Below are 24513 nucleotides of genomic sequence, written 5' to 3' on the forward strand. Positions count from 1 at the left end.
CAGGAGAATGGCGTGAACCCGGGAGGCGGAGCTTGCAGTGAGCTGAGATCTGGCCACTGCACTCCAGTCCGGGCGACAGAGCGAGACTCCGCCTGAAAAAAAAAAAAAGAAAAGAAAAACAAAAACAAAACAGATTGATTACATGTGAATACCTAAATGGGTTATTTCAGAAAATATACATCATGTGTCTTCTCAGAGCTTCTAATACTAATCTTTCAGAGGTTATAATTAAATGTTACAAAGTTTTATTAAAGAAAAAACTGTCCCTGTGGTCCCAGCTACTTGGGAGGCTGAGGCGGGAGGATTGCTTGAGCCCAGGAGGTGGAGGATACAGTGACTGTGCCGTTGCATTCCTGCCTGAGCAATAGAGTGCGACCCTATCTAAACAAACAACCTCCCAAAACTTGTCAATCCAATGTATCTTGAGTTCATGTAGGTATTTGAAAAATAGCTCATAAATACCTTGTCAATAGAGAAAGGTCTGTAGGTTTTGATGCGCTGAAATAGAAATATGTTAGTTAGTTAAACAATTACAACCAGCAGGGTTTCTGGTAGTATGTGAAATGGCCTAGCCTAAAAAACAGTTTTATCAGTGACTTGAATGGAAGCATGCTTAACATATTTGCTGGTGACAGAAGCTACAAAAGACAAGTAATATACTAGATAGCTGATATAAATTTTAAAAAGACCTCTTAGTAGACTGATGGGCTGAATCCAAAAAAATGAAATTTAACAAAAAATGTGAATACCTAAATTTAGATAAAAATTCATAATACAAAAATCTACAAAAATTCATGATTCATATTTACAATGAAAAACCTCTTAGATGGCAAACATACGAAGTATGACTATAAAGAGATCTTTTTTATAAACTTAAAAATTTAAATATTCATATAAGCTTGTTTTTTTACAAGGAATATTTAGACTTACTAAAATTATTCTCTCATTGCTTTAAAAATTTCAGAATTTTTGTTGCTCTCAATGGTAGTAATCCATCCTTATTATTATTTGGTTTCCCGTGTAATTGCCTTTTAGGAAAATAAAAAGGTATAATCTTGCTGAAACCTGCATTCCAGGATTAATTTCTTATGGCACTTATAGAATGCATAGAAGAATGTTTGTTTTATGGTTAGCATTCAAAAATGATTCCCTATTATCATTACTATAGTCTCTTAATATATTTACTTACTATAGGAACAGAATATGGTGACTATTTGTCTATTTCATGAAAGTTTCTTTTTTCCTTTCTGAGAGATGAGCCTTGCTCTGTCATCCAGGTTGGAGTGCAGTGGTGTGCTCACAGCTCACTGCAGTCTCAAACTCCTGGGCTCACAGAATTCTCCCACCTCAGCCTCCCAAATAGCTAGGACAACAGGTGCACACCACCACACTCAGCTAAATTTACTTTTTGTAGAGACAGGGGTTTCACTATGTTGCCCAGGCTGGTCTTGAACTCTTGGCCTCAAGCAATCCCCCCACCTCAGCCACCAGGTGGCTGAGATTACAGGTGTAAGCCACTGTTTACATGGAATGATTCTTATACATCATAGGCATGGCAAAATATATCTCTCTTTAAAATCTCAGTCTTAATAACGTAGTTAATAGACATCAATTCCATCAAGATGAATGATGCATCATATCTTTTCATGGGATATATTTACCAAAATTTATACAGTCTACACTATGTGCCAACTTGTGCTGGGTGCTGGATAGACCATATAAATAAAAGCGATGTGACTTGTGTCCTCCTGGATCTTCCCACCTACAGTTCTACAGATAAATTAACACATGAACAAGTATATAATTGTAATTATAAGTGCTATAAAGAAAAATAACAAGGTGCAATGATAGAGAATAGTTGCAGGCATAATTTAGGTGGGCAGTGTGGATTAGAGAATTCCTTCTGTGAGAAAGAGATAAACCAGAACAGAAAGAATGCGTAGGAGTTAGCCAGGCAAAAAGTGGGTTTAAGAACATTTTAAGTAGTGGGGACAGCATATTCCCTGAAGAAAGAAAAAGTTATATGGAGCTTAGTAATCAATAAAGCACAAGAGAGAAATAGTAAGAGAAGAACCTAGAAAGCAGGGAGGAGTCAGATTATACAGAATTTAGCAGAACATTTCAAGGAGTTTTGGTAACGATAAATGTGATGAGAATCCATTGAAGGGTTCAAGTAGAGAAGTGACATGATTTACTTTATTTTAAAAAGTTGACTCAGGCTGTGAGTTGAAGACTGAATTGAAGGGAGCCAGGGTGGAACTGATGAGACCAGTCACTGAAATAATTAAGGTGAAAGATGAAAGATGATAGCTGATTAGACCAAGTTGTCCTTGGGAATTTATAATGCCAAGAGAATCTAGAAGAGTCACCAGTAAGTCTCACAGAATTTCCTAAAATGGCATTCAGAGTAGCAGACTAGTTTTTTAATCTATGAAAATACTAACAGTCATAATATACTTATAAAACTGGTTCATTTGAGAATGTATTTTCTCAGCCAGGCACAGTAGCTCACGTCTGTAATCCCAGCATTCTGGGAGGCTGAGGCGGTCAGATCATGAGGTCAGGAGTTCGAGACCAGCCTGGTCAACATAGTGAAACCCTGTCTCTACTAAAAATACAAAAAATTGCTAGGTGTGGTGGCAGGTACCTGTAATCCCAGTTACTTGGGAGGCTGAGGCAGGAGAATCGCTTGAACCCAGGAGGCAGAGGTTGCAGTGAGTCAAGGTCACGCCATTGCACTCTAGCCTGGGCAATAGTGTAAGACTCTGTCTCAAAAAAAAAAAAAATATATATATATATATATATTTTCTCTTATATTACATTGTGACTTCCTTAAAGGCAGGGCCTAGGTCATATCTAACCACTTAAAAACACACAGCATCTAGCAGAATGGTATATACATATTAGTGTCAGAAAAAAAATATTTGGTGAGTCAATGTAAAACATACATTACGTCATAATATTATCATAAAGACAGTTTCATCTCATGGACTGCTTGAGAAAAAACTGCGGTCCTAAAATTATGTGTCAGTTTGTTCCAGAATATTTGAAAGAACATTGTGAGGAATAAAACTTGGAAAGTGAAGTTTATTTCTATTGACTTACAATACCAGACTCTGAAGATAAGTTACTGAATTAGTCCATTTTCACAAGGCTATAAAGAAATACCCCAGACCGGGTAATTTATTAAGAAAAGATGTTTGATTGACTCACAGTTCAGCATGGCTGGGGAGGCCTCAGAAAACACAGAATCATGGCAGAAGGCAAAAGGGTAGTAAGGGACCTTTTTCACAAGGTGGTGGTAGGAAGGTGAAATGCCAAGCGAAGAGGGAAGAGCCCCTTATAAAATCATCAGATCTCGTGAAAGTTCACTCACTATCACAAAACAGCATGGGGGAAACTGCCCCTGTGGGTTCAATTATCTCCACCTGTAGTCTCCCTTGACGAGTGGTGATTATGGGAATTATGGAGATTACAATTCAAGATGAGATTTGGGTGGAGACACAAAGCCTAACTATACCAGTTATAACATGTGTTAAGAGGCCGGGCATGGTGGCTCATGCCTGTAATCCCAGCACTTTGGGAGGCCGAGTCGAGCAGATCACTTGACGTCAGAAGTTCGAGACCATCCTGGCCAACATGATGAAACCCCGTCTCTACTAATAACACAAAAATTTGCCAGGTGTGTTAGTGCGTGCTTGTAATCCAGCTACTCAGGAGGCTGAGGCAGGAGAATCGCTTGAACCCCAGAGGTGGAGGTTGCATTGAGCCGAGATTGTGTACCGCACTACAGACTGGGCAAAAATAGTGAGACTCTGTGTCAAAAAAAGAAAAAAACAAATGCATTAACATATCAGCAAAGTTAACTTAATTTTGATGGCTTTCTTGGCTGCTTTGGTGATTAATGCCTTTACCTATGATCTACATCATCTGCCTAGATAGCAGAGAGTCTGTGTCTTATCAGAATAATTTTCTCTCCTATATGTTAACTTTATTATGTATTTGGTATTTAAGGAAAAAACCCCAAAGAACAAAAGTTCCACACTTCTTAACAACTGTATTACCTTTCATGCTTTTAAAAAAAAATTTCATTATCATTTTGATTAGACAATCAAAAATTATTTCTCAAGTATCCATGGTCCTGTTTAAATCACATGTCTAAGTTTCCTCTGATAACTCAAAATTTGATCCCAAACATACAATAAATTAAAAAAAATTTCAGGGAATGTAAAACTGTTTTGTACTTATCTACAAAGTCCACAGGCCCAGAAAAAAAGAAAAAGAAATAAAACTATCTTTGACATTTCCCAGAAAGCCACTAGAAATCACAAAAGTTTGCTCTTTAAGCACAGATAAAGAGTGGTGATATCAAAAAAGAAGCCCAGTCTTCCCTAGGTTGTATTTCCATAGGGAAAATTTTATTAATGTAAACATATTAAAAATTGTATGCTTTGTGTAAAGTCCCTGGAGAACTGTTAATGCTCTCCCTGTTTACATTGCTTTCTTTTTCCTTTTTAAAATTGTGGTATTCAAGATTTGCCATTTGCAAATCTTCTTTGAGAAATGTCTGAGATTTTGCTCACTTTTGTTTTTATTTATTTATTTTTAATTTCAATAGGATTTTTGGGGGAAACAGGTGGTGTTTGATTACATGAATACGTTATTTGGTAGTGATTTCTGAGATTCTGGTGCACCCATCACCTGAGCAGTGTACACTGTACACGGTGTGTAGTCTTTTATCACTCAACCCCCTCCAACACTTTCCCCCGGAGGCCCCAAAGTCCACTGTATAATTCTTATGCCTTTGCATCCTCATACTGATAGATGCAGGAGGTAGATAAGGTGGAGGATCCCTGGAGAATCTCCAACGCCCTGCGCACTGGAAGGATGGGGTGGAGCCATGGAAAGCTTGGAAGTCGCATGTGTGGTGGCCTGCAATTCAGTCTGTGAGGCAGGAAACCTGCTAGCAGGACTCTCTCTCACTTTGCTGAGGGTTCCTGTTTCTCCCCCGCTTTTTTTTCACACAATAAACCCTGTTCTACTCATCCTATAATGTGTCCATGCAACTAAATTATCCTGGTTGTGTAACAAGAACCCGTTTTTTATTTCTACAACATTTTTGGTGCCCAACATGGGGCTTGAGAAAAGATAAGTACCAAGCAGATCTAAAAATCTTTTTTCTTTCACTTCTCTCTTTCTCCTCAGACCTCTTCAGAGGGTAGAGGAAACTGTGCACCACCCCATCCCAACAGCTGCAGGCATGTGCAAGATGGACCAGAGAATGGCAGCTCCTCCACCCCTGCCAGGGCTGGGAAGCATGGCCCAAGGGTGCCCAATGGCAGGCTGGCCAATGCTCTCTGCCTTGCATTCATAGAGCCTTCCCCTCCCCAGGGAAAGGGTTTCCACTCTGTAGGAAAACAATTAAGTTTTTCTCACTGGTGGAAGAACCTATTTGCATAAGAATAAGAAGTTCTTCCCCAGACATCTTTTTCTTTTCTCCACCCTATTAGCATTTAACACAGCCCTGCAGTTAAGCTGTCTTTCCCTTTTCTCCACTGAGTCAGGAGTTCATTTCTAAGTTAGGGTGTTTTTTTTTTTTTTCCTTTTGGAAGACATTTTGCTGGACCAGGAATAATGGGGATCACTGTTTATATTCTCTGTAGAGTTTTAATTGTGAAAAAGGATTTGTTAGTTTGGTCTTAAGCTGTAACCAATCTGATGTGATTTGCATGACTTTCCTATGGTCAGTAGCAAACTTTGTTGCAGGCCTCCATCTTGCTTTATGTCCTTGGGAGCAAAGCCTGTAACCATGTGGCAATGTTTTGTTCTAGCATCTACCATTTTACAACGGTGGCCTGGGGTTCAATGAGTCCTTTCCAGTTTAACATCTCTGTGACCTTTGCTATTTATTGATTCTCTTCCCCTCCATGAACTGCCTTGGATTTTCCTTTCTCTGAGCCTTTAGTAAAGTTTGAAAGCCAGAAATATTGGCCACTTTGCATGACTAAAGTCAGGTAGTAAGGGAGTTAAAAAGTACCTTCTTAAAGAGTGCTCAGCTTAATTAAAAGTGGGTATTCAAATTATAGGTATATTTAAAAGGCCTTTATGTTTTTCTTTTCTTGGATCTTGTTTTGCTGGAAAAAGGTTTTTTTCTCAGTTGACCGAATTATTTTTCTCCATTTGTCTTGCTACCCTTAATGCACGCATGAGCGGGAGAGACCTCTATTTTCTTCAAGGAACTCCAGGAATTAAAAGTGGATAGATCTCTCTCAGAATCTGTTTTTGCCCCATCTATGCCTGTTTATTAGGCTTTAGAAGCTGCATGTTTTCCTAGCCCTATCTCTTAAAGGGCTATATCCAATAATTCAATTAGGAGATTGGTAAGCAAAAGATCTTACGGTGACTGGGTTGTTTTGCCTGTCTGTGTAGTTATACATGTGTTGTGTGTGGGATGCGTGTAAAAAGAGCTCTAATTAATTGGCCTAAAGGAAGATAAGTGCTTGGATCAAAAATTTTTTTAAAGGGAGGATAAAAGGTATGGTACCTTTCAGTTCATGTGACTTTAATCTTTGAGAAATAAAAACAACCCTTAAAGAATATTGGTAAAAAGCAGATGTCATCAAAATATAAACAGGCAGACTAAATTATGCAGGTCAGGTGCTAGGTTTGCTAAATGTTTTAAGTTTATAACTGCTTTTTGGGTTTTAAGAACTATTTGACTTGTCTGCTCCATAATTGGTAAGGCTGGGGACATGTAGAAGTAACCACATCTTTAATTATGCTGGAAGGCGTTAAACCTTGGCAGCACCTAGCACATAATGAAAACAACTTACCAGGTTTTACATTAAAGTAAAAAATTGCAATGAATTTACCATTATAACATATAACTCAAACTACTGGAAATAAATTTACATGTGAGGTATGTAAAACTAATAAAATGTGTTTTTAGTAAAAGATTATAAAAAGGCATAAAAATGTAAATTCTTGTCTAGGGTTAAAGGGTTGTTTTGAATTAGATAAACTAAAGCTCAAAGTTCAAACAAGTGGTAGAAGGACTGTAAAAATCAATCTTGAAAAAAATTCCATGTGTAAACATATTGACTTAATTCAAAAAGGCATTATATGGTTTTTCAGTGAATTGATCATTGAAATAAAAGCACAACAAGATACTCTTAAGGCACTAATCTGCTCTTTTGCAAAATTTGTAAAGGGTCATAATAGGGTTTTGCTTTTTTAAAGTATCTGAGTCACCATTTTGGCAAAATAAATAATTCATGGTAATCTGGAATTCTATTTCATACAGTTGTTTTAATCCTCTGATATATTCAATAGGCTTCCCAAAATCAAACTTCAGTTTCAAAATTGTTTTTCCTGATACCTGGCTTTTTGAACGCTACAGAGGTCCCCTGGGGCATCCAGAAAAGAAGTAAGCAGGATTATTTGGCATATTTAGTTACATGGGATTGCCAAATGGTGTTTCATCTTCTTTAAGGTTATATTTTGGGGAATAATACTAATATATGTCCCAAAATTGTATGAAATTTCCAAAATTCTAATGTCTAAAGAATATGCTATCAATCATAATTAAGGTTGTTATGTCAAGTTTTTATAAACCACAGGGATAACCAAACTCCTTTGTCAATGGTGACTCTGACTGTAACTACCCTGGACATTTTGTTATTCAGAAAATTTTTGTCTTGTTTTGATCCTTTTCAAAAGATGGCTTATAATCATCTATAGGACTTTAACAGGTGCTCTCAAATGCAGGTTTCTAATAACTTTGGAGATTGTGACATTGGAACAAAGGAAAAATGTACAGGACTCATAAAGAAATAAAATATTCATGAATATTAAGCAACACAAGAGTTAAGTAAATGGGGCCAGGTGCAGTGGCTCATGCCTGTAATCCCAGCACTTTGGGAGGCTGGGGTGTGTGGATCACCTGAGGTAAGGAGTTTGAGACCAGCCTGACCAACCTGGTGAAACCCTGTCTCTACTAAAAATACAAAAATTAGCCGGGTGTGGTGGCAGGCGCCTGTAATCTCAGGTACTTGGGAGGCTGAGGCAGGACAATCGCTTGAACTTGGGAGGTGGAGGTTGCAGTGAGTTGAGATCATGTCATTGCACTCCAGCATGGGTGACAAGAGCAAAACTGTCTCAAAACAAACAAACAACAACACAAAGAATTAATTAAATGGACTAAATGTAGAAAACTGAAGCAATCTTTTTGAGTTTTTTGGAATATTGCTGATCCTTGTTTTATTTTTCAGATTCATGGAAACTGATTTTGAACTATTTACAGTCCTTAATCAAGTAAGGAATACTGTGAACAAAATTTGGAGAATGTTTGCTTCTCTCTGCCTTGTTCCTCTAGAATTTAGAAAGTATCTGTGAGTATTCCTAACTTATGGCAATACAGTTGTTTGGATCAGTGCACTAAAAGTCCATTTTCTTTTGCAACTGGATAAACTAGTTGTTTTACCAAGGCTTTGACAAGAAGGGTGTGTTTCCCTTTCAGGAATCAAGCTTGACTTGCAGAGCTGATAAAAGCCAAGTGAGAAAACTGGCCTCATACCCTTGTCTACCCAGTCTCTGTACAGGGTTCCTGACCCCAAGTTTATCCTCGGACCTTAAGAGGAGAGGATCACCTTAACTCACAGGTATTTGAGGATACAAACCCATGGGCTTTGCTTTAAAAGGTCATATCTGAGATTCCTTGTGGAACAGAGTTCCATCAAAGCCAGTCTAAAAGGCCTATTAAGAAATAGTTATTGGAGTCTCTCCTTGCGGGGCTACACAAGAGCAGAGTACGAGTCTGAGGCGGAGGGAGTCATGGCAGGACAAGCGTTTAGAAAGTTTCTTCCACTCTTTGCCCGAGTATTGGTTGAAAGGAGTGCTGCTGAAACTGTAACCAAAGGAGGCATTATGCTTCCAGACAAATCTCAAGGAAAAGTATTGCAAGCAACAGTAGTCGCTGTTGGATCGGGTTCTAAAGGAAAGGGTGGAGAGATTCAACTGGTTAGCGTGAAAGTTGGAGATAAAGTTCTTCTGCCAGAGTATGGAGGCACCAAAGTAGTTCTAGATGACAAGGATTATTTCCTATTTAGAGATGGTGACATTCTTGGAAAGTACGTAGACTGAAATAAGTCACTACTGAAATGGCATCAACATGAAGCTGCCCATTCCACTGAAGTTCTGAAATCTTTCATCATGTAAATAATTTCCATATTTCTCTTTTATAATAAACTAATGATAACTAATGAAAAAAAAGAAATAGTTATTCTTGCTATACTTTACGCAAATAATCAGGCCATATATAAGACTATTTTGCAAACAACTCAGTCCTATCATGATTTTTTTTTTTTTTAACAAAAATATGAACTGGAGAGAGAGAAATTGTGTTTCACAATTTATACATTTGTCACTGCATTCTAAACTCCTAGTTGTTTTTAAGTTTTAACCTACATTTTAGACTAATCCTGCGTGTTCCAGCAATCTCCAGCTGTAGCTCAGAAGGAACAAAGGGATGGGTAATATAGAAATCTGGATTGATATTCTAGTTCTGAGCAATTATGCTGCAAATCCTGCCAGGTGATGGGAATAAATAGGATGCCCATCATCTGGAGGTTTCCTTTTTGGGAAAGTAAGACGAAGGGAGCTAACCAAAGCCAAGCACCATGCACCCAAATCCTAGCAAGCATAAATATAGTCACCAGTTATTTGGGCGTGTCATGAGACATCCTTTTCTCTCCCTTGTTGGAGGACTGAATTCCACAGCTTCACCTTAGCTTTCAGCTTATGATAAGGAGTCCATGCAACCCCTCCCCACCCTGAGACACATTTTTGTCTCAAACTCAACTCCAAGCTATGGGTCAAAGCCCTTGGAAAGAACACTAGATCCGAGGGATCCAGAGGTCGATGGTAATGGAAGTTAAAAGGCACAATGCAGATAAGCATGACTGATTCCTGCCGGTTAAGCCAAGCTTCTTGTTTCATGGATAAAGGTCATGCTAGTATCTGTCACATAAATGAGGTCTAGGGAATTCAAGGCTACTGACAGCAGGGGAGATAGGGTGTACGTAGTTAACAGCAGATACTCCCACCCTTTAGGCCCCCCTGTTAACATGGGTGAAAGCCAGTTTAAAACCTATGGGTGACACCCTGTTGCAGTCACTGGGATACAAGGATGGTGGAAAGAAAGAGGAACACCTCGCTTTCCCTCCCTCACACACCCTGGGTATATGCTAGGAAGAAAAAGGAACTAGGGACACCTGCTCCCCTCTTTCTAGATGAGTAGTCATTCATCTTCAGTCTGTATCCCTTTCACTTGCATCCTGAACCACTGGGACTCCTCTGAAAAAACAAAACAAAACACCTTTTTTTTTTTTTTCCCCCTTTTCCTCCTCTGTCCTCTCTTCGCAGATAGGTAACTGTGTCTCCATACTATGGGACACTCCCACTGGATACATCTTCCAAACTGAGAAGAGTTAATTTCCCAAACCTTAAACTGATTGGCTTAGGATTGAGCTCAGGGGACAGGAACCCAGAAGCCTGACATGGTAGCAAAAGGGTAAAAGTTTTTCTTACCAGTCAAGCTTTTGGTCCCTCTCTCCCTGTACAGACTGGTCAAAGGACGCGAGATTTTTGAGCTCTCCTCACCTGCTCCTTGTTTCATTTTGATACAAGTTTTCCAATAACCTGGTTTGTCTCTTGTCACCTTCAGGCCATCAACCTCCAAACAGTCATGCAACTGGAGGCTTGGCCGATGGTCCCTTTTACTGGGGACCCTTAGATATGCCTCTGAGGGAGATCTGACTGCTGTTTACCAAAACATTGCCCCTTACCAGCAGGGTGCAGTTCAGACTGGTCTTCATCCCTATCCTTGTTTTAACGGCAGTTAAATGTACGTCTTCAGTGGGCAAATGATAGATGCAGGAGGCAGATAAGACGGGGGATCCCTGGAGAATCTCTGATTGGCCTGCGCACTGGGAGGATGGGGTGGAGCTACGGGAAGATTGGAAGCTCGCACCATTTGTGGAGGGGAGGAGCCTGGGGTCTTCAACTTACCTGTGGGGTGGCCTGCAATTAAATCTGTGGGGCAGGAAACCTGCTAGCAGGACACTCTCTGGCTTTGCCAGGGGTTCCCATTTCCCTTTTTCCTTTTCACCCAATAAATCCTGCCCTACTCACCCTACAATGTGTCCACGTGCCTAAATTATTCTGGTCTTGTGACAAGAACCTGTTTGTTTTTTCTACAATAATACCCTTGCTCATTTTTGAATCAGGTTGGTTTTCTGTTGAGTTTTAGGAGTTCTCTATATATTCTGGATATTAATCCCTTACCAGGTATATAATTTGCAAATATTTTCTCCCATTCTGTGGGCTGCCTTTTTCTCTGTTCATAGAATCTTTGGATGTGCAAAGATTTTAAATTTCCATGCAGTCTAATTTGTGTACTTTTTGCTGTTGTTGCCAGTGCCTTTGGTGTCATGTCCAAGAAAATCATTGCCAAGTCCAATGTCATAAAGTTTTGACTCATGTTTTCTTCCAAGAGTTGTATTGTGGGTCTTAGCTTTAGGTCTCTGATCCATTTTGAATTAATTTTTGTATATGGTGTTAGATACAAGTCCAAGTTAATTCTTTTGCAAGTGAATATCTAGTTTTCCCAGGACCATTTTTTGAAAAGACTGTCTTCCCCACTGAATGGCCTTGGTACCCTAGTCAAAAATCATTTGACCATATTTGCAAGAATTTTGTCTATAATGTTTTTACTTTAAGGGGATACTGATCAAAACTCTTTAGAAATAGTTATTCCCCAGTGGAGAGAATTTTAACCTCTTGCATTTTGATATTATTGGTTACAATTAACATAGTCTGTCACCTATGAACAAATTTTGATGCTTACCTGAAGATGATGCTTATTAAGCTACAGGCCAGAGTTTGTGTATTCAACAGAGACAGTTTCAAAAGCCTCATGGAAAGAATTGTACCCAATATTTCAAAGTACTAATACTTGAAAGAATAGACTCATGAGTAGACTTCTGCTTAGACAACTTTTAGACCTAAACATTGGACTGAGTTAGAATTTCTAAAAGTCTTTCAGGCCAGAAACAGAAAGTTTCATGAAAGCAGACTGCTAAGTCAAGGCTTCTTTGAACAATAATTAGTTATCATAGGACTGAATCAACACAGAATGGAAAAAGGAATATAGAAGGAAATTTCTTTTCCTATTTGTTTGGAATATTATTGACATTGGTTTTTTAAAATGTTCTGTTTTCTGAATATATGAGGAAGCTCTTTTTCTTTCTTTTTAAGCTATATGTAACCCACACAATTTAGTAGACTCTCATTTCTTAAACTAATATGAAACATTTCAAAATAATATTTTATTCTGACTTCCTCAGAATTCAGAAACTCTTAGTAATTTCCTAAATTTTCTTGACAGTATAGTTATTTGCATTCCAAATAAGAATGTATTCCTTTTAAACAGGATATAATCGTACAAACTGATTGTGCAACCAAGGCCTTACCTGGAGGTATATTTGAAAATGATGTTCATCTAATAAAATATCACTACCACTTTGAAGAAAAAAATATTGGCTGTACTCCTGAAGCCAATGCTTACAAAGCCCTCCCAGAAAAACTAACCTAGTACCTAAAGCAGAAGGTTTCAGCCTTTTATGTGGTAAGTAAGATAACTTATATGTCGGAATACCATTTTGGTGACCTGGAGAAGGAGGAACTTACCAAAATGATGATGATGGTGAAGTTTCTTGGGCATCGCTTAGTAATCTTGGGTTGGCAAAAATAGAGACCTTTAAAAGTATTAAGTAATGGCAAAACCTGCAATTACTTTTGAAACAATCTAATAGAATCTGAGATTCCCTAAGAAAATTTCCAGACAAAAAATAATTTTGTGGTCTTCGTAAAACAAACTTAAGGAGGATATCTCATTAATTAATAATGTTGCGGCCGGGCGTGGTGGCTCACGCCTGTAATCCAGCACTTTGGGAGGCCAAAGCAGCCGGATCACGAGGTCAAGAGATAGAGACCATCCTGGCCAACATGGTGAAACCCTGTCTGTACTAAAAATACAAAAATTAGCTGGGTGTGGTGGCACACACCTGTAATCCCACTACTTGGAGGCTGAGGCAGGGGAATCGCTTGAATCCAGGAGGCGGAGGTTGCAGTGAGCTGAGATCGTGCCACTGCACTCCACCCTGGTGACAGAGTGAGACTCAGTCTCAAAAAAAAAAAAAAAAAAAAAAAATTGCTCCAGTTATGTAATGAATCATTCCAAACCTAATGAGATCAAATACATTTTTTGTGGTAAATAAAAATTATCTTTGAGGCCAGACTCTGGCTCATGTCTGGAATGCTAACACTTTGGGAGGTGGACGAGGGCAGACTTGCTTGAACCCAGGAGTTTGAGACTAGCCTGGGCAACATGATGAAACCCTGTCTTTACAAAAAATACAAAAATTAGGTGGGCATGGTGCTGTGTGCCTGTAGTTCCCAGCTACTTGGGCAGCTGAACCAGGATAATTGCTTGAGCCTGGTAGGTAGAGGCTGCAGTAAGCTGTGATTGTGCCATTGCATTCCAACATGGGTGACAGCAAGATCCTGTCTTGAAAAAAAAATTATCTTCGAGATTACGAAGATTACTAGAATGCCCTGACTTGTATATCCTTCTGAGTTATCTGCACTTTTCATTGTTTTACACGATTTTACAACTTTGCAAGTTGAAGAAAACTAATAATAATGTAAGTAATGATTCCTGCCCACAGAAATGCAAATAAGTTTAGTCCTGATCAAGAGCAACTAATCATTGACCTGTATATCTCGCACAACTTTTCTATTTATAAATTCATTCCAGCCTTCATGACTGTTGACATATGTCTGTGTCCTTTCCATTCTTGTTTGAATTGTTATAACAGCTTACTAGTTCTCTCATTAATTAATAAGTTGAATAAAATCTTTGGCACATATTTATTTTATATTTCTAAATGTTATAACCCAACCTTTATAAAACTATCTTTTAACATGTATCACACTGTTTTCTCCAAAGTATTTCATTACATTAATTTATCTATATATCTTTCTTACTCCACAGATGCTTATAGCTTAAGGCTCTTTTGCTTGAATCAGTAAACTTCCAGAGTAAACACATTCTATTGTTTACAATTCTTAGATTGGGCAGTGTACCTTATCACTTAAGTATTTCAAACCATGGTACGAAAATCCCAATCCTTCCTTCCTTCCTTCCTCCCTCCCTCCCTCCCTCCCTCCCTCTTCCCTGCCTTCCCTGCCTTCCCTTCCTCTTTTTTTTGAGATGGAGTTTCTCGTCACCCAGGCTAGAGTGCAATGGCACAATCTCTGCTCACTGTAACCTCTGCCTCCGGGGTTTAAGTGATTCTCCTGCCTCAGCCTCCCAAGTATCTGGGATTACAGGTGCCCACCACCACGCCCGGTTAATTTTGGTACTTTTAGTAGAGATGAGATTTCACTATGTTGGCTAGGCTGGTCTAAAACTCCTGACCTCAGGTGATCCAACCCCTCAGCCTTCCGAAGTGCTGGGATTACAGGCGTGAGCCACCACACCTGTACCCCAATTCTCATTTTTGAGGAGAGTTTGTAATTTGTTTGTCACCTCCCAAAACGTCTTCTTTTACTTTTTCTTTTGTGAAAGGTGCTATAGCAGAGTAGTCAAGAATTCCCATCTTAGAATCAGACTGCCTAGACTTGAATACCAGTTCAGCCACTAAGTAGTTCCACATTCTTAACTACTATGAGCTTCAGATTTCTTACAAGCAAAATAAGGATTTATGTAAAGAGTTGATATATATAAAATGCTTAGAAGAATGATTGCTATTCAATTAATAATTAATTTAATATATCAAAATCCTCATGGATAAAAAGAAACAATAAAACTGTATATATACAGTTTTAATATACATGTATATGTATACATAAACACATGTATACACATGTATACATATACACATTATGCGATTCTCCTGCCTCAGCTTCCCAAGTAGCTGGGATTTCAGGTGCCTGCCACCATGCGGTGGTATACACATGTATATGTATATGTTTAATAAACATAACATATAGCATGTTTTATATATATAAAACACATGTATACATATATATACATATACACATATATATTCACACACACACACACATATATATATATATAAGTGATATGGATAAAAATATTGTTTTTTCCATATCATTTACCAAGAGGAAATCACCAACTCTTCTTCTTCCCAGGGCAATCAGTAGAAATTCTTTCATACAATACAGCTTAGGGAGCATCATTATTGTTTTGGATTTCTCTAGAAGATTTAATTTCTGTCAGTGACATGAGATTTCCTATTACAAACCTCCAAGGGTATCTTCCCTCTTTGTCTTAAATTCTTTGCCTATTGTTAATATTATTACTTTGAGTTTTGAACCTATCAGTTGCCTTGAGGCTGCAAGGCATAAGTTGTCACCTTCAGATTTGGATACAGTCTCTCTGAAAATATCTTCATTTATTTTATAAATACAGAAGAGCAGGATTTATTTTCATTCTCTTCCAACTTTAAGTCACATTTTCCAACCCTCTATCCTCTTGAATCAGGTTTTTTACCCAAATATGAAACTTCAGGGATTCCTATTTGATACATTTTAGTCTTTATTAGGAAGATGTCTTATTTCTTTGATGATACAGTACATATTGAGGTATATTATAATAGTTAAGATGCTTTTTAGTTATAGACAACAGTAATCTCTATTAGTTTATTAGTTTATTGGCTCATGTAACCAAAAAGTGAAGCAGTCTGTATAGTTCAAGAAAGGCTTGAATGAGTGGTTCACAAAACATTACTGGGACCCAGTATCTCTTTTAAACTTCCAGTTCTCAGGATTGTTTCTTATTGCCAGTTCCATCATGGGAGGCATTCCATTCACGGTCCCAAGATATAATTCTTGGGGTTGTATATTTCCTCATTCATGTTCAGCAGGAAACAGAGAATCTGTGTCCCCTAGTAGTTCAATTAAAATCTAAGAGATGAAATCCACTGGCTCTGACTGCTTTGAATTACATGATCCTTGAACTAATGACTGTGGCTAGGTGAAATGGATATGCTGATTATACAGTATTAAGCCAACCTACCTTGGAGGTTTAGTCAATTCCACTCAAACTACATGACTGGGAAATGTGGTATAGTGCTAGGAAGAGGGAATGGAAAATGACTGCTGGAGAGACAATGAACAAATGTCAATTACAAGAGGCATTTCTCAAGTCTCCATCTCCTGAAATAGCATGCTGATTAATTTTGCAATAAGTAGCAATGAGCTCATTAATAATTACTGAACAGTCAGTACCTTGACCAGGTTTCACTTTTTGATTACTAGAAGTAGATAATTGAGTTAGGAAGGTAAAGACGTAATTTTAAAAAATCAACTCTTCAGTTAGGCTGTGAACTCTTTTATTTTTTTTTGAGACAGAGTCTCGATCTGTCACCTAGGCTGAAGTGCAGTAGTACAATCACCGCTCACTGCAACCTCGACCTCCTGGGCTTAAGTGATTCTTCCACCTCAGCCTCCCAAGTAGCTGGGACTACAGGCATGTGCCACAACATCTGGCTAATTTTTGTATTTTTCAGTAGAGATGGGGTTTTGTCATGTTGCCTGGGCTGGTCTCGAACTCCTGGGTTCAAGACATCTGCCCACCTCAGCCTCCCAAAGTGCTGGTATTACAGGCATGAGCCACTGCACCCAAGCCCTAGACTGTGAACTTTTTATGGGGGAACAACCTGTTCGTATGTGTATTCTGAGCACTGAGCATAGTGTTTGGTACCTTGGAAGAATTCTACAAATATTTAATTCGTGGCCGGGCGTGGTGGCTCAAGCCTGTAATCCCAGCACTTTGGGAGGCCGAGATGGGCGGATCACGAGGTCAGGAAATCGAGACCATCCTGGCTAACACGGTGAAACCCCGTCTCTACTAACAATACAAAAAACTAGCCGGGCGAGGTGGTGGGCGCGTGTAGTCCCAGCTACTCGGGAGGCTGAGGCAGGAGAATGGCGAGAACCCGGGAGGCGGAGCTTGCAGTGAGCTGAGATCCGGCCACTGCACTCCAGCCTGGGCGACAGAGCGAGACTCCGTCTCAAAAAAAAAAAAAAAAAAAAAAATTAATTCGTAATTTATAAAGTTTATAAAAATTTCCTCATATATGTCATCTGCTGTACTAAAAATAATACTCTGTTGTGAGATACAGGATAATTATTATTTCCATTTTATAGCTGAGAACAGAAGCTTAAATTTTAAGTAACTTGTCTGAATTATTAAGTGGTGAGGTAAGGGCTTATATCCCGGTTTTCTGTCTTTAAGTTACAAGATTTTAACATTATCCCACATTGCTTTACATGCCTCAGATTGTGACGAGCTGAGGGAAACTAATTTTTCTTTTTAATAGGTAATAAGGTGCTCCCTTTTGATATTAATTTTACATAGGTAAAACTTGCAAAAGTAAGCCAAATAATATATATAGATATTCCAAATGACTGTTCTTACATAGAGGTCTTCTGACACACTGACAACACACCAGGTCATTCAGAACCAGTGGGACTCATTAATAAAGTTAGTGTTAGAGCAGTATTCAAAGTTAACATAACTTCTTTAGAAGCAACAAGGCCTTTCTTTTCATGACTTTCTGTTACCTATTTCTTCCTTTTCATTCTACTGTATAGATACATGCACAGTCTGAAGAACAACATTATACTCTTTGATATACTGCTAATTGTCATTTGTCACAGGAAACATAAACATGTGAGCCTACTTACAAAACTGAACATCTGTCAAAAAACCAATTACTATTTACAAAGGACTGTTAAATACCAGCTAATAGTTAATCAATGGGAAAGTCTTCACTGACGCTATATGAGAACATCCAGTTAGAACAGTTTTACAATCATTCTCAACTAGTTCCTCCAAAGAATTAAACCCTAATAATTAACGTATCTCCTATGCATCTAGAATGGTATTAGTTATGTACAATCCTTGGGAGAACTGAAAAATGGGTCACTCAAATAATTTTTGATGTACTAATATTAACCTTAGCTCCTGGAGGCATGTCTAGACTTGCCTTGTGCCAGAAAGGCATTCATTGTCCTGAAGGGAGAGATCCAGGCCTGGCAGGACTCACCAGTGCTGACTAAAAAGCCCTTGGGCCTTGAATAAACATCAGTGGCAGCCAAGCAGTAGCTGCCATGAGCCTAGAGTGATAATGGCCATAGGGAGAGACTTCTTCTGCTTGAGGAAAAGAGAAGGAAAAGTAAAGAGGACTTTGTCTTGCAACCTGGTACTATAAACACCAAGAAGACTCCTAAAGCCTCCCATCCCAGGCTCTAGCTCTTGGACAGCATTTCTAAACCCACCGTGGGCCAGAAGGGGACCTGCTACACTGAAAAAAAAAAAAGACCTGGTCTTGGCAGGATTCCTTACCTGCTGACTAAAGATCCCTTGGTCTTTCAGTAAACAGCAGCAACAGCCAGAAAATAGCTGCCACAGGCCTTGGGCAAGACCCAGTACTGTACTGGTTTTAGGAGTGACCCAACACAGTACCAGTGGTCGTGGTCACAAGACTGCTTACATTAACCCTTCCCCAACTCCAGGCAGTTCAGTGCGAAGAGGGAGACTCGGCTTGTTTGGGGGAAAGTAAAGGAAAAGAATAAGACTCTGCCTGGTAATCTAGGGAATTCTCCTGGATATTGTTTAAGACCACCACGGCAGTACCTCTATGAGTCAGAGCACCTCTGCAAGAGTCACAACATTACTAGGCTTGGGGTGCCCCCTAATGCACATATGGCCTCAGTGACCAGATTTAGATCACAGCATTTAATTCCCTTTGAGTATTTGGAAAGCCTTCCCAAGAAGAATGGGTACAAATAAGCCCAGACTTCAAAGATTAGAATAAATATTCAGATATCGATGAACAGCCACTAGCATGAAAACCATCCACAAAAGCATGGCTTTGCTAAATGAACTAAATAAGTAAGGCACCAGTGATCAAGTCTGTAGTGACAGAGATATGTGACCTTTTAGACAGAGATTAGAAATAGCTGTTTTGAGGAAGCTCAACAAAATGAAAGATAACAGAGAATGAATTCTGAATCATATCAGATAAATTTAACAAAGAGACTGAAATAATTAAAAACAATCAAGCAGAAATTCTGGAGCTGAAAATTGAATTGACAAACTGAAGAATACACCAGAGTCTTTCAACAGCATAACTGATTAAGCAGAAAAAAATTAGTAAGCTTGAAGATAGGTTATTTGAAAATACAGTCAGAATAGTCAAAAGAAAAAAGAATAAAAAATAATGAAGCACGCCTATAGGATCTAGAAAATAGCCTCAAAGGGCAATAAGAGTTATTGGCCTTAAAGAAAAGGTAGAGAGAGAGAGAGAGAGAGAGAGAGGCGAGAGAGAGAGAGAGAGAGAGAGAGAGAGAGAGAGAGAGAGAGAGAAAGATCAGGGTAAAAAGGTTATTCAAAGAGATATTAACAAAGATCTTTCAAAACATAGAGAAAGACATCAATATTCAAGTACACGAAGGCTATAGAACACTAAGCAGATTTAACCCAAAGAAGACCACCTCAAGACATTTAATAATCAAGCTCCCAAAGACCAAGGATAAAGAAAGGATCCTAAAAGCATCAAGAGAAAAATAACAGATAACATATAAAGGAGCTCCAATATGTCTGGCAGCAGATTTCTCAGTGGAAACCTTACAGGCTAGGAGAGAGTGGCATGGTAAATTTTAAACTGCTGAAGGAAAAAACCTTTTATCCTACAAAATTATATCCCGTGAAAATATCCTTCAAACATGAAGGAGAAATAAAGACTTTCCCAGATAAACAAAAGCTGAGGGGTTTCATCAACAGCAGACCTATTTTACATTAAATGCTAAAGGGAGTTCTTCAATCTGAAAGTAAAGAATATTAAAGAGAAATAAGAAATCATCTGAAGGTCCCAAACTCTCTGGTAACAGTAAATACACAGACCAAATACAGAATATTATAACACTGTTAAGTGTGATGTATAAATTACTCATTTCATATCTTGAGTAGGATGACTAAGAGATGATCTAAAAAATAGTAACTACAGGCATGGTGGCTCATGACTGTGATCTAGCACCTAGACAGGGCAAGGTGGGTGGATTGCTTGAGCCCAGCAGTTTGAGACAAGCCTGGGCAAAATAGTGAAACCCTGTCTTTACAAAAAATACAAAAATTAGTTGGATCATGGTGTTGTGTGCCTGTAGTCCCAGCTACTTGGGAGACTGGGATGTGAGGATTGATTTAGCCCAAGAGGCCGAGGCTGCATTTAGCCGTGATTATACCATCACTCTCCAGCCTGGGCAATACAGTGAGACCCTGTCTTAACAACAACAACAAAAAAACCTACAACTTTTTGGGACACAGTATTATAAAATAGATAGAAAAAATAAAAAGTTTAAAAGTGGGGGGATGAATTTAAAGTGTAGAGTTTTTATCAGTTGTCTCTTTGCTCTTAACTCCTAGCAATCAGAGTTAAGTTGTCATTGGTTTAAAATAATGGGTTATAAGATAGTATTTGCAAGGCTCATGGTAACCTCAAGCCAAAAAATCTACAATAGTTCCACAAAAAATAAAAAGCAAGAAATTAAAACATCCCACCAGAGAAAATCACTTTCACAAAAACAAAGACAGGAAGGAAGGAAGAAAGAGAAGAGCACAAAGAACCAGAAAAAAACAAAACAAAACAAATAATAAAATGGCAGTAGTAAGTCCCTACTTACCAATAATAACACTGAATGTAAATGAACTTAACTTTCCAATCAAAAGACACAGAATGGCTGAATGGATTGGAAAACAAGACCTAACAATCTGTTGTTTACAAGAAATACACTTCACTTATAAAAATACACACAGACTAAATAAAGGGATGGAAAAAGATACTCCATGCAAGTGGAAACCCAAAAAGAGTAGCAGTAGCTATACGTATATCAGAAAAAATAGATTTTAAGACAAACACTATAAAAAGGGACAAGGAAGGTCATTTTATAATGACAAAGGGATCAATTCAGCAAGAGCATATGACAATTGTAAACATATATGCAACCAACACTAGAGCATCCAGACATATAAAACAAATATTAGAACTAAAGAGAGATACAGACCCTAATATACCAATAGCTGGAGATTTCAACACCCCACTTTAAACATTGAACAGATTCTCCAGACAGAAAATTAATAAAGAAACATTGAGGCTGGGCGTGGTGGCTCAGGCCTATTAATTCCAGCACTTTGGCAGGCCGAGACAGGTGGATTGCTTGAGGTCCAGAAGTTTGAGACTAGCCTGGCCAACATGGTGAAACCCCGTCTCTACTAAATATACAAAAATTAGCTGGGCATGGTGGTGCGTGCCTGTAATCCCAGCTACTCGGGAGGCTGAGGCAGGAGAATCGCTTGAACCTTGGAGGTAGAGGTTGCAGTGAGCCAAGAATGCCCTACTGCACTCTAGCTTGGGCAACAAAGCAAGACTCTGTCTTTAAAAAAAAAAAAAAAAAAGAAAAAGAAAAAAAGAAACACTGGACTTAATCTCTATTACAGATCAAATAAATCTAATAGATACTTATAGAATATTTCATCCAAAGGCTGTAGAATACACATTCTTCTCCTCAGAACATGAATCATTCTCAAGGACAGACGATATGTTAGGCCACAAAACAAGTCTTTACAATTTCAAAAAACTGAAATAATATATATCTTATCTAACCCACAACAGAATAAAACCAGAAATAAAAAAAAAAAACTTTGGAAATGATATAAACATATGGAAAATAAACAATATGCTCCTGAATGACCAGTGGGTCACTGAAGACATTAAGAAGCAAATTAAAAATTTCTTGAAGCAAATGAATATGGAAAGACAAAACACCAAAACCTATGGGATAGGCAAAACAGTACTAAGTGGAAAGTTTATACTAATAAGCACCTACATCAAAAAAGTAGAAAAACTACAAATAAACAACCTAATGACACACGATAAAGAACTAGAAAAGCTAGAGAAAATCAAGCCTAAAATTAGTACAAGAAAAGAAATAAAGATCAGAGTAGCAATAAATGAAATTAAAACAAACAAAAAACAGTACGAAAGATCAACAAAATGAAAAGTTTTTTTTTTTTAAGAAAGATAAACAAAATTGCCAAACCTTCAGCCAGACAAAGAAAAGAGAGCATACTCAAATAAATGAAATCAGAGATGAAAAAGGAGACATCACAATTATACCACAAAAATTCAAAGAATCATTACAGACTACTACGAGCAACTATATGCCAATAAGTTGGAAAACCTAGAAGTAATGGATAAATTCCTAGATGCATACAACCTACCAAGATTGAGCCATGAAGAAATCCAAAACCTGAATACAGCAATAAGTAATGAGATTGAAGCCATAATAAGTCTCCCAGCAAAGAAAAGAACCAATAGTTTCACTGCTGAAGTCTACAAAATATTTAAAGAAGAACCGATACCAATCCTACTCAAACTATTCTGAAAAACAGAGAAGGAAGGAATACTTCTATACTCATTCTACAAGGTCGGTATTACCCTGCTACTAAAATCAGACAAAGACACATCAAAAAAAGAAAACTATAGGCCAATATCTGATTAACATTGATGTAAAAATCCTCAACAAAATGCTAGTACACCAAATTCAGCAACATATTAAAAACATCATGCATCATGACCAAGTAGGATTCATCCCAGGGATGGCAGGATGGTTCAACATATGCAAATCAATCAATGTGATACATCATATCTGCAGAATGAATGACAAAAGCCATATGATCATTTCACTTGATGCTGAAAAAGCATTTGATGAAATTCAATTGCTTCATGATAAAAACCCTAAAAAAACTGGGTATGGAAGGAACATTCCTCAACATGATAAAAGCTATATGCAACAGACCCACATCTAGTATCATACTGAATGCGGAAAAACTGAAAGCCTTTTCTCTAAGATCTGGAACATGACAAAGATGCTCACTTTTACCACTGTTATTCAACATAGCACTGGAAGTGCTAGCTAGAGCAGTCAGACAAGAGAAAGATATAAAAAGCACCCAAATTGGAAAGGAAGAGATCAAATTATCCTCCCTTGCAGATGATACAATATTTGGAAAAACCTAAAGACTCCAACAAAAAACCATTAGAATTGATAAGCAAATTCAGTAAAGTGGCAGGATATAAAATCAACATACAAAAATTAGTAGCATATCTTTATTTTTTAGATGGAGTCTTGCTCCATCACTCAGGCTGAAGTGCAGTGGCAAGATCTTAGCTCACTGCAACCTCTGCCTCCCAGGTTCAAGCAATTGTCCTGTCTCAGCCTCCTGAGTAGATGGGACTATAGGGGCCTGCCACCACACCAGGCTAATTTTTATATTTTTAGTAGAGATGGGGTTTCATCTTGTTGGTTGGGCTGGTCTCGAACTCTTGACCTTAGGTGATCCAACCTCCTAGGCCTCCCAAAGTGCTGGGATTATATGCGTGATGCACCACACCTGGCCAATTAGTAGCATTTCTATATGCCAACAGTGAACAATATGAAAAAGAAATTAAGAAGGTAATCCCATTTATAATAGCTACAAAGAAAACACGTAGGAATAAATTTAACCAAAGAAGTAAAAGATTTCTATGATGAAGTATAAAACATTTTTGCAAGAAATTGAAGTGGACACACAAAAAGGAAAGACATTCCTTGTTCATGGATTGGAAGAATCAATATTGTTAAAATGTCCATATTTCCCAAAGCAATCTATGAACTCAATGCAATCCCTATCAAAATACCTTCATAGAAACAGAAAAAATAATCATAACATTTATACAGAACCACAAAAGACCCAGAATAACCAAAGCTATCCTGAGCAAAAATAAAAACAAAACTAGAGGAACCATGCTACCTGACTTAAAATTATACTACAGAGCTATAGTAGCTAATACGTCATTGAACTAAAAACAGACACATAGACCAATGGAATAGAATAGAGAACCTAGAAACAAATCCATATATGGACAGTGAGCTCCTTTTGACAAAGGGGTCAAGAACATACATTGGGGAAAGGACAGTCTCTTCAATAAACAGTGCTGGGAAAACTGGATATCCTTATGCAGATGATTAAAACTAGACACCTATCTCTTGCCATATATAAGAATCAAATAAAAATGGATTAAAGACTTACATACTTAAATCTACGACTTGAAACTATGAAACTACTAAAAGAAAACATTGGGAAATTCACCAGGACATTGGACTAGGCAAAGGTTTCTTCAGTAATACCCCATAAACACAGGCAACCAATGAAAAAATAAACAAATGGGATCATATCAAGTTAAAAAGCTTCTGCATAGCAAAGGAAACAATCAAGAAAGTGAAAAGAACGCAAGGAATGGGAGAAAATATTTGCAAACTATG

At 38.0% G+C, this 24513-nt stretch overlaps 1 protein-coding gene and 1 pseudogene across 3 annotated transcripts in view; one reads left to right on the plus strand and one right to left on the minus strand.

Annotated features, from left to right (window-relative positions):
* Positions 1-24513, minus strand: part of GPHN (gephyrin) — a 736692-nt gene that overhangs the window by 245247 nt on the left and 466932 nt on the right. The window lies entirely within an intron of this gene.
* LOC104665076 lies at positions 8780-9270 on the plus strand (annotated as a pseudogene). The gene has a single exon (XR_748359.2). The product of XR_748359.2 is annotated as a 10 kDa heat shock protein, mitochondrial pseudogene (transcript).

Source organism: Rhinopithecus roxellana, chromosome 5, assembly GCF_007565055.1.
Source record: "Rhinopithecus roxellana isolate Shanxi Qingling chromosome 5, ASM756505v1, whole genome shotgun sequence".
In the NCBI taxonomy this organism is placed as follows: domain Eukaryota; kingdom Metazoa; phylum Chordata; class Mammalia; order Primates; family Cercopithecidae; genus Rhinopithecus; species Rhinopithecus roxellana.